The sequence below is a fragment of the Carassius auratus genome, chromosome 8 (genome assembly GCF_003368295.1).
Source record: "Carassius auratus strain Wakin chromosome 8, ASM336829v1, whole genome shotgun sequence".
Classification (NCBI taxonomy): Eukaryota; Metazoa; Chordata; class Actinopteri; order Cypriniformes; family Cyprinidae; genus Carassius; species Carassius auratus.
In genome coordinates this window covers 4,177,314-4,189,553 of record NC_039250.1, presented here as the reverse complement: position 1 = coordinate 4,189,553, position 12,240 = coordinate 4,177,314, and the positions used below count along the sequence as shown (strand labels likewise).

At 37.3% G+C, this 12,240-nt stretch overlaps 1 pseudogene; it reads left to right on the top strand.

Moving 5' to 3' along the window:
• Window positions 1-616: 616 nt before the first annotated feature.
• The window catches only part of LOC113107014 (plexin-B3-like), a 65,700-nt pseudogene continuing 54,076 nt past the window's right edge, over window positions 617-12,240 (top strand).

Below are 12,240 nucleotides of genomic sequence, written 5' to 3'. Positions count from 1 at the left end.
CACAGACAGACAGATAGATAGATGGATGGATGGACGGATGGATAATATATAGATAGATAGACAAATAGATTGATAGATGGATGGGCCGACAGATAGATAGATAGATAGATAGATAGATAGATGGACGGATAGACAGACAACTGGATAGATAGACAACTAGATAGATAGATAGATAGATGGATGGATGGATGGACGGATGGATAATAGATTGATAGATAGACAAACAGATTGATGATAGATGGATGGGCAGACAGATAGATAGATAGATAGATAGATAGATAGATAGATAGACGGATGGATAGACAGACAACTAGATAGATAGATAGATGGATAGATAGATAGATAGATAGATAGACAGACTAGATAGATAGATAGATAGATAGATAGATAGATAGATAGATAGATAGATAGATAGATAGATAGATAGATAGATAGATGATAGATAGATAGATAGGCATATGATTTAAGAGATGTTCAGTAAAGAGATGATGGATTGATGTGTTTAATCCCATGAGTGAACTAGCAGACATGTGTCCATCTCTGACCGAAGGGTGTCGCTGTGGTTCTGTGTGAAGTGTTACCGCACCGCTCCCTGCCTCAGTTTCATTCCCGTGAGAAATGACTTTCAGCTCCAGTGTGTGTCTGTCTGTCATCCACGTGTTGCGCTGCGCGTCTCGTGTCCTGGCGGCTGATTCACCGGGAAGTTTCGGTGCTCCGGGAATAACAGCACAAACCAGAGCCCTGACAGGAGCCACGAGCGGCCGGACTTCTCCATGTTTGACACACGCTAACCAACCGCAGATTGTGCTGAAGTGTTTCTGAGGCAGGTAGAGTGACTGAACGCTGTAAACTGCAGAAGGTAAGATGTATTTACGGTTGTGACGTCACAGCGATACATTCAGCGTTTGATGTGACATTAGTTGTTTTATGTTTGTTGCGTTTGTGCACAGTTGAGCGCTCACAACGAACCAGTTTAACACCGATACTAAAGAGAACACAGCACAAAACACTGCAGGTCATTTCGGATGAGAGCAGTTATTTCATCAAACATCTTACGTACCTTTGCGCAGAGGTGACTTTTGTTACTTTTCTATTAAAACTTGGAAACGAGAAACTACTTTAAACTAATGTAGGTAGTTTAAGGAGATTTACACACACCCACACACACACACACACACAAAGATAGATAGATAGATATTCAAATGTATTTTGAGTTGCATATGTAAAATAGATTATTAAAATACTCACCTAAGAGTAAATATTCCTCAAGTACAGAGTGATTTTCCATTTTCATCCATTTTTGAGTATAAAAAACTCGAAGATGACTGTCAAATGGAATTATGATAGAGGGTCAAAGGTCATCACATGTGGTGGTTTAGATGTAATAACACACCCTGAATGGTTAAATTTGCTGCCTGCTGTAGTGGAAACCACATTAGATGGTTTAAAATGACCACAGGACTGGCTATGAACCGCATTACATGTTTAAAATGCAATGAAAAGTGATTTGCGATATGGACTTCTATTCGTGCATTTAATGTGCATGTTAGTTCATGTCTATGTTACATGTAAGGCCCTATTATTGCACATGTTGCATGCTTGATCGGCTGCCCTGTAAGGCTCCTGCATTAGGAATAGTTCGCATTCTTTCATGGCCGGTGGCTCCAAGTGTTTTTTCAAGCTCTGGCTCATTCGTTCATGATAAAATGGCATTTCTCGTGGAAGTAATTAAGCAGCATCAAAGCCAAAGAGATCTTGTTATTTCAAACCTCTGAATCAAGTTGAGCCAGACGTGAGCTTTGGCGTGTCAGCGTTTGACTCTCTCCACCTGTTGGTGCGTGTGCAGCAGATGTGCATTGCTGTAGTTAAAAAAGTTGAGTACCTTATAAGGAAAGAGTCATTTAGTTGAGAGAGAATGCAAAAATGGATCTGTCTGAGTAGGAGATGTGTTCATTTGTCACACTGATGTGGTCTGTTAGCTACCGTACGGAATAAAACACAGTTTTCTATATTAATGGGAAAATGTACCAGTGATGCTAATGATGCTGGAGGGTTGCCAGGTTGGTAAACTTCAAAATAAATAAATAAATAAATATTTCAATATTGCAACAAAAAAAATGTAATTCTTTGTGAAATGTACTAGCAGTTTCTAAGTTTACCAGCAATTTCTTGTTTCTTCACCAGATTCATATTGTTGTACTAAAACTGATGTACCCTGGTTTTAATTAAGTACCAGTACAATAACTAACATGTTAAAGAAACTAAAAAATACGTTTTGTTGACAAATCAACAGTTTACCATTTCCATCAATGATTTCAGCCTTCCAAAACCATTTCCAAAATGTCAGTGCTTCACTGTACAGTTCATTCAGATTGTCAGTGTTTGGGATTATATGCTACGTTTATTTAGAAATGTCTCGAACTGTCCTTGTCACACTGCAGTTTACAAAAAGAAGAGGCTTTAATAATCTCTGTACGATCGTGCAACTGAAGTCAAGCCCGTTTTCTGTTTTTGTCTTGTCACATTTGACATGACAAAAGTTCAATTGAGGCATGATTTCATCTTTTATTTATACCGGAGTAAGAAGCAGACCATTTAAATCGCACGTAGACCACAAAACTGACCAATGACTGATTACAGATTACACTTAGCTCACATCTGCGATCTGTTAAATTCCAAAACCACATGTAAACCTGCAAGGTGCTAGACACAAATGACACTGCCATAAATAACCAAGATGTGTGTCAACGCAACAATTTAAATGACTTAAAAAAAGGACTGACTTTTCTAACGCTACCATAGTTTTCTTTGAAGTAGTTGACTGATGTAAATACCATTGTAATCATTCAGTATGGTACTTATTAAAGTGCTATAACATTACCGCTTGAGTACTTCATATAAAAGAAGCAGGTCTAAAGGTTAATGCATACATTGTGAGTGGGATTGAAACTGTAATAAGTGCACTGTCACTTTAAATAAAAGCGTCTGCCGAATGACTTGGTTAGTTAGAAGTAGCCTGTAATCTGTGAGGTTTTAATAGTCTTCATCTCAAACAAAAGATATTAATGATAGTGTTTTGGTTCAGCAGGCTAAGATGATTTCAGCAGGCTTCGTGATGGCTGAGCAGATGTGCTGCTGTATCAAGCAGGGATGTCTTGAAGCATTTTGGCTCATTTTCACCAAAGTCAACACCGTGGTCGGTCCTTCACACTCCACAAGCGTGCATGAACACGAGTAGAGTTCATCAATGCCAGAAACACTCACTCTCTTTTGCATTGCCTTCTTCAGCACATTATGCATCCACACATGACTGCCTATGAAAACTGTCAACAGCATAACAACAGAATAATTGCTATTTTGTTCCACTGAAATGATTCTCTTTTTGTCTTAATAGCTGCCTATCTTTTTCTTTCTTTCTTTCTTTCTTTCTTTCTTTCTTTCTTTCTTTCTTTCTTTCTTTCTTTTCTCTTTGCAAACATTCTGCTTATACTTCAGATAATCTCTCTCCTTCTGTTGTTTCTCTTTCATCTTCTCATTTCCGTGCTTCTTCTTGTGGTTCAGGGGATTTTCTGTTAAACTGATTAGTCTGTGATTCGTGTTAATAATCTCTAATCTACGCCCCTCTGCACCTCTCTTATGTGCTTACTGCTGCAATACTGAGTAATGAGGCCGGTGGGTCTCATGTGGACTATATACTAGTGGTCAACCAATATAGGTTTTTTAATGGCCGGCACTGAAGCCGATATCTACAGGGCAGGGTCAGCCGTGGCCATAATGCTGATCTCTACATAAGACAGTTTAGTAATGGCAAATGAAATCAATGCATATTCATCCAACCATTATTCACAGTGTACATAGTATCTGTAGTAATTTTTTAATTGTTAAAGGAGTCATGGGATGCGACATGCACTTTTACAAGCTGAATGAAATGTGTGTTGGCAGTGTGTGTACACAACCACTGTATAATGTAATCATTTCCCTTTTCTCAGATCCAGATGTTCATTTCAGTTAAAGGTTTTAATTTCACATTAATGCATTTAGCAGATGCTTTTATCCAAAGCGGCTTACAAAACTTTTTCAACTTTGACCCCTCTATTGTGTTTCATTCTGTTGTGCTGTTGTTGAAAACTTTCAGTCAGGAGGCATGATTACATTTATTATTTTTTTATTAATTTGTCTAAATGAATGTGTAAAATTAATTTAATTAGAAATCACCCCGGTGTCTTTGACAAAAACCCAGTGGATTTTTTCAGTTGGCTTTTGGATTATTGCTGAAAATAAGATCTATGACCAAAGAAAGTTTATGATTCGCACATGTTTTGTTCAATCTGAAAATCTTAACCTTTATGAATTTTGGAAGCCTAAATACAGTTGCCCTAAGTACACATGCAATGTTAAGCTATAAGAGAACTACACCACGGTCACATGACTTCAACATCGCCACCATTAAGCTTCCAAAAACTCTTAAAGGTCCCCTTCTTCTTGATCCCAAGTTTTAAACTTTAGTTAGTGTGTAATGTTGTTGTTAGAGTATAAATAATATCTGTAAAATTCTAAAGCTCAAAGTTGAATGCCAAGCGAGATATTTTATTTAACAGAATTCGCCTACAAAAAACGACCCGTTTGGACTACAGCCCTCTAGTTCCTGTAGTAATGATGTCACTATAACAGTTTTTGACTCCGCCCACATGAATTCACAAAAAGGGGGGCGTGGTCTTGTTGCGTTCCAACGGAGAAGAGGAAGAGCTGCGTTTTTGTCGCCCATGTCGTCGAAACGCTGTTATTTTCTGACATCTCTGAGTCCAATCATCTTTGTTTAGGCTTCCCAGGGATGCTGTACTTGGAGATTAATAGTTACAGTTTATGTTTAACTCCGTTCCCGAAAATTATAATCCACATGTAAAACTATGTGCGGCACAAAGATTATTCTTGAAAGATGGAGCAGTTCCCTCTTTGTCTGGAGAAGGCATTGTTTATGGACCACAAGTAAGTGTATTTTATTATTTAAGTTGGTGCGTTTAACAGTTTCTGTAACTTATTACACAAAGAGCAACGCTGTTTAGCTTTGTTAACTAGATGTTAGGGCTGTGCAAAAAAACGAATGCGATTTTCATGCGCATCTCGTCAGTAAAAACGCTCCTGTGATTATAAGTACATCTCCAGCACATGCTCCTGGCCACTTGCTTCTAAAAAATAGCCCAATCGCGTTACCAGGAGGGCAGCCTTCTCTAAGCTGGTGTCGAATCAGAACACAGGAACCGCTGGCCCAATCAGAACTCGTTACGTATTTATGAAGGAGGGACTTTATAGAACAAGGAAGTCATCAGCCCATTTTTATGACAGTGAAAACAGCGGTATACAGATGAATTGTGTGAAAAATATTGTGTTTTTTTTTTACACGTGAAACATGAACACATGTTATATTGCACACTGTAAACACATCAAAGCTTCAAAAAAGCGTGAAAAACGGGACCTTTAAAATCATTCTAAAATGTAATTAGAAAGTCTAAGATGGGACCACATTTAATGTCCCCAAGAAACTCAGAAAACAACTGCATCTTTCAAGACATATAAAATCACTAGCAGGAATTACTGGTGCATTTTAAACCATAGAATAAAATGGGAAATATCTTGAGATTCTGTTAAAACATTATCTCAGACATTCAGTCAAAAACCCACTTGCTTCTAGGAAGATTGAACCAGAAGTTTAAAAATGCTAATTTGTTTAATTTGTAACTCTGTACTCTGTTTAAAAAAAAACAACAACAACAACAAAAAAATCATTTTTATCCATAAGCTGTTTGATAAACACATGGGAAATGTTACTCTGTGGAGTTTTTGATAAGATACAATCTATTTTCTTTTGTGCTCCATGCAGATTCTATCATAGTTCAGGCCCATATGGGTGTTACGTAAGGACTGAAATCCTTTTGTTTGCCCCATCCTGCATGGAGAAACCCCCATGTGTCTGTGCTGATGGATTAGACTGGTAGCTCTTGCCATTGTTCGTCCCTTTAATCAATCCAAGGAATTTACAGGGAAAGATTCCAAAACAATTCCCAAAACATTGTTATTCAACACAAAACTAGCTCTGGTATGGCCCTAACCAAATTTATTGATCTACACAGAAAGATACTTGAGTAAGAAAACACTGCACGCGAATATAATTGCGCTAATCACTGCAATGATTTACATACAAAATCTGTGATTATGAAGTGCTAAGTGAATTACACCCATTTGGAGTGATGTATTTGAACTACATGCAATTAAGCCGCTATTGTGTCCTTAGCCTCGGTTTTGCTTTCAGATTTGGCTTTGCTTTCCTTCAAAATGCCCGAACCTGGAGATTCTGAAGAGGTTACAAGTTTGACATTGACTGCCCTCAGCATTCAATTTGGATTATAATGGGATTTCCTTTCAGAAGGATGAGACGAACATATTCACACGCTCACTCACACCAGTGTACCTACCAACCCCCCGCTCGAACGCATACATACACACACATCGTATCGACACAAAGAAGACATCTGTTAGTGCATTGTTAATCAGTCATTTACCAACTCAGGGTTATCCCGAGGATCACAGGCGCAGAAATTGACTTTGTGAAATTAAATTAAGGAGGACCCATATGATAAGGGGTGTTTATTGACTATTACTTGAATTTCCGATGAGCTAAATGAGTCTTTAACTGCCATTGTTGTGGTTTTGTGTTGCTTTTATCATTAGGTTACTGTGTCTGTTTGGCGAGTACTCGACTACGCATTCATACAGGTATGCAAAATCCCATCGTAATGATTAAGGATGTAAATTAGGAAAGAAAGCAGGAATACAGGTCTGACCAGTCGAATGGTGTGTGTTTGTCAGTGTTTATGTTGGAAATGTGTATGTGTGTGTGCTAAGACAGGACAGGAATGACAGGCGGGGAAGGGGGATGGGGTCGCATGCATCAAACACAAGAGAAAACGCACGGCCGAGACTCAGCAAGCGGCCAAAGGCCAGGAGGAGGGAGGAGAGGGCAGATTTTGGCATGCTTGTGTTGTTACACCTGCTCCAGAACAAGATTAACTCACCCTCACTATTGAGTGTCTTATCCCTAGAAACACGCTAGCATATGTCTAAATGTGTGAGCCGTTTTGTTTGTTTTGTCTCTGTCCGTTTAGGGATTAGTGCTACTGGAAACTGTGTGTGTGTGTGTGTGCACCAATGTCACGTGTTTGAAACTTTCCAGGACACCCTTGCAAAAACAAAACGCTTCTCGCAGCCGCAAGACAGGAGTCTAAAATCCTTTTTGAATCTAGCAAGTTAAGCGTTGAAGGAGCTGCTTTTGATGTTATCATCTGCTGCAGCTTTGAGAATTGATTTGCTGAAAGATGCAAATTCTGGCATCGTCTGCTCACACCCGTGTTGCTCAAAAGATATTTTCTTTTCCATCGCATGAAGCAAAAAAGTAGTTTTGCATAATATAGGCCCATGTACTGTGCTTTTATATATTTATTGAAAACATATATATTTATGCTTTATAAATATGAAATTTAGTTTTTTTATGAAAATTTGTGTGCGTTTATATTATATATATAGAGAGAGAGAGAGAGAGAGAGAGAGAGAGAGAGAGGCAGGCTTTTAAAATTTTATTGAATAATTAAATTACATAGTTTTAATAGTTTAATATTTAATAGTTAAAATATGGTGAATAATAAAAAATATTTACATTATATAAAAAATATATATTAAAATGTATAACAATATATACAAATTTATCATATATTTTATAATAAAACTATACATATATTAAATATAAAAATGTGTAGATATGTTTGAATTGTAGGTATAGATGCTTTTAAAGCTCTGAAGTGTCACTGATGATCATATTCAAACTTTGCAAGTTTACAAATATGAGTGAGAACCAGTAAATACATTTTTCCCCCCTCATTCTGTCTATGGCAGAGGTCGACACAAAGCGCCTTTGTCATTTTTCACTATGCCAAATCAAACCCCTTAAAACAATTATTATATGCACAATTCCCTTTTCAAATCATTATTTGTCTAATATTCCCTCATTTTCTCAAAGTATTGCTCTGAGAGCAAAAAGCACCATAAGAGCGGCCCAAACTGCATCATTGCATTGAGCATGAGTGCAACCGCACAGCATGACCCGCTGAAAGTGCACACCGATCCACGCTGCACAGTCAAAACTCTTTAACTCAAAAATAATCTTCTCTGTGATGTCCAGAGAGTTTTGCAGATAATTGGTCATGGTTTACACAAGGGGTAAACAGACTACGCCCTGCTTTTGTAGCGGTTAACTTCCAATGCTGCTGGTAACTAGGCCCAAAAGAAAGTAGTAGTAATTTTGGTGGGAAATGTGCAATGGTGCATGGTAAAGTGTGTTAAATTGAGAAGAGATTACTGCACTTTTGTTGCTAGCTGAATACATTATCAGATTAGCCAAAATGTTTAATAAACAAATATACAAGGGTTGGGGAAGGTATGCAATTTGCACATTTTTCATGTGGGCTCATATCTAAATAAAACATTCATCATTGCATCTGGAATCTGAGGGTGCAACATTTTTTTTTGTTGAGAAAATCGCCTTTGAAATTGTCCAAATGAAGTTCTTAGCAACACATATGACGTTTTCATATATTAACAGTAGGAAATTTACTAAATATCTTCATGGAACATGACCTTTACATTATATCCTAATGATTTTTGGCATAAAAAGAAAATGTATTGTTGGCTTTTGCTACAAATATCACCATGTGACTTGAGACTGGTTTTGTGCTCCAGGGTCACGTATGGAGCAGCATGGGCTTTCTCCAATGTAGAGTGACATGTCTTTTATGCACATCAAGGCTGCATTTATTTGATAAAAAAAAAAAATAATACAGCAAAAACTTCCCAGACAGCAAGCAGTTTCGGCCCACATCTGCCCCGCATGGATTTCACACGAGCCAGATGTGGGCCAGATCTGGGCCGAAAACTCTTGCTGTCTGGGTTGAATATTGTTAAGTGTTATTACCATTTAAAAGAAGTATTTTCTATTTTAATTTTTAGTAAAATGCTACTTATTCCTTTGAACAAAGCTGAATTTTCAGCACCATTACTCCAAACTTCAGAGTCGCATGATCCTTCAAAAATCATTCTAATAATGCTGATTTGCTGCTCAAGAAACATTTCTTATTATAATTATCAATGTTAAAAACATACATTATGCCAGTATTTTGTTAGAAACTTAAAAACTTTTATTTTCAGGATTCTTTGATGAATATAACATTTATAAGAACATTATTTATTTGAAATGGAAATCTTTTTGTAATATTTTCTTGACCGTCACTTTTGATCAATTTAATGCATCCTTGCTGAATAAATTTATTCCTTTCTTTCAAAATGGTAGTGTAAGTTTTACACTTTTGCGTTTCAGGTTACATGAGGGTGAACAGATGATAACACCCTGTCTATCCCCTTAAATCTGTTTCTTTACAAAACACATTCATCTGATGGGAATTCGACAACAAACAATACCCCTGTGAACAAGTCGGTACTCGACGGCTCATGAATTTCAGATGAAGATCCTCTGAATCATATTTACAGACCCCTCTCTGATAACACTGCGTCGGGTCATTGTGGTGGCTCTGGGAGCCTTAGTTTGTTTTGTGATGTCATAATGGGTCATTTGGTGTTTTCACGGATCAACTGTGGCGTGTATTAGTGCAGATCAAAGTGTGCTGTGTGTGTGTGTCGGTGTGTTTGAGGTGTGGCAGTGTGGTGGGAGTGTCAAAGGGACACCCGGATTTTCTCCCTGAGAGATTAAGGCAGAGGCCAGGCCTCCTCGCTGGGTACAGACAGATTAGGAAGCTCCCGGCTCAGACACGGGTCGCATCAAGTGTGGTGACAGAGTGTGTACTTGTGTGTGTGTGTGTGTGTGTTTGCGTGAAGGGCTCTTGATCACGCCAACCGCTGTGTTACTTTCCCAATGGCCTGTCATCATGCACCCAGCACAATCGCAGAACTTCTGTCGAGGATGTGCTGATGGTGCCATTAAAAATGCATGACTTTTTTTGATATCCCGTGCATTTTCCCAACAGGGTTTCCGGGAGGGCACCTCTTCCTTTCCAAACAATAGTAAAATCTCCATATAAGCTGTAATTAATTTTTTTGTTCTAGAATCAGGAATCATGATTTCTTTGAAGCCCAGCAGCTATGCTATTCTTCTTTTTTATTATTATGTAAAAAGAATACAGATTCTTTTAAATAATTTTTTTATGAATAATTTTTTAATTTTTCTAAGGTTTACAGCATGGAGGAAACAAGAAAATAACAAAATGAATAAATAAATTGTGAACAACAGGAGATAATGATAAAATAATTAAAATAATTTTAATTGACAATGAATAATCAATAAATAAATAATCAATAAGTATATACTGAAATTAAGCTTATAATTTAGGATTTATTTATATTTATATGATTTGTTTAATTGAATAACAATTTAAAAATAACAAAAATAAAAATAGATAAGTAAATATATACACTGTAAATTTATATAAAAATTTTGAACAAAAGGGAGGTACAGTAATGATTAAACAAATACATAGATAAATATAAATAAATTATCAATTAATACATTCTTTTAAAAATTATTTATGATTTATTTCTAATTTCTAATTAGGGATTCAATGTCAGTGAAAGGAAAGGAAAAAACATTTTTTTTAACAAAAAGGAGTAAAACATTTGTAAACACATTTTTTACATTTTGTAGGAAAATGACTTGCAGATCACCATTAATCATACGAAAACTATATTTTAGACAACATTCATATATGATGAATACCAGTTTGTCTTTATTTGAGTAGGGCACTAGTTTTATTAGGGTTCTATTCATAACAAACAGCTTTGTGTTTTTGTTTTTATGCTTAATGCATAAGAAAAAGTGGCATTGACCCATGGCTGCTTTGTCCTAAATCCCTCATGCATCTGAGGATGGCAGATACCACACCATTTGAGGATTTAGTCAGAAATAATCTAGCACACATTTAAGCGAAAACGAGGTACTTATCCCCCCTGATGGGCTTCTGGTTCGTCGCTGTTTCCCGACTGTCGCCAAAATAGCTGCGATGTGGTTACAGTAGAAGTCGGCGGAGGCGTTCGGCTGCTGCTTCTCTTTCTCTCCGTCTCTCTGTGTGCTTTTGAAATATGGCAGCGCTCTTCACATGAAAAGAGCTCTTCAAACTTAAACCGCTTTAAAAGCTCTTCAGTCCTGCTGTAACATCACGTTACTGACTGCGGCTCTTTATTTACTCTCATTGACTCACCAGAGGCACACAGACACAGTTTTCTCCATTTGGGAAGTGCGCTAACTGAGTTTCTTGGTTTTGCGATGGGGGGCTTTTGCTCCCTTCAGGTCCTCCTGAGGAGTTTCTACATGGGAGTAATTATGACATGATGGGTGTTCGAGTGGTTTTAGTTGGAACAAGATGAATGTGTTGGGGGAGTTCATATTTCATCCTTCCTGACAAAGGCAGGACGCTTTTTTGGCATAAATCGAAGAGCACAGGTGTTTTAGGAGTTAAAATTAGGTTTTATATATTTTTTATGATGCCCCAAAGAATCATGGGAGAAGTAGTTTGGTCACACATGTCATAAACTGGCTAAAACAACAGCCTGTAATAGTATGTTCCTATTAGAGGTTTACATGGATAAAAACAACAGCAGAAACAAACAGTAAATAAGCGAATACATACATAAACAATCAGTTAAAGCACTAGGTTACCTAAAAATGTCAATTTGCTGAAAAATTCAGTTGGGGTATTGCAGCTCCGAGACTTGAACCCACAACCTTAGGGTTTGGAGTCAAACTCTAGCCATTTGGCCACAACTTCCCCAAGAAACAAGATGTGAAAATGCTGCCAAAAGCTGCATGTTTGTGAGAAACATATCCATTGAGACATTTTTAACTTCAGACTGTTGCTTCTGGCTAAAATCGGAGTCCTCTTTCCACAATATTGCTTTCTCCGGTTAAGAACACAACTTGTTTGACCTTGTTTGAGTCAGAACATCGATCATCATTTACAAACAGCAGCAGTTCTAAGCAAATATGTTGGTGGATGTTGATGTGAGAGCGCAACAGGGGATGGGCTTTTTTATTGGTGGTGTTATTATGGACTGGTATTTTGGCCATAAGCAGCTATTTAAAGTAAATGGAATGGAGTGTTTGGATTATTGTGATGTTTTTAATCCACT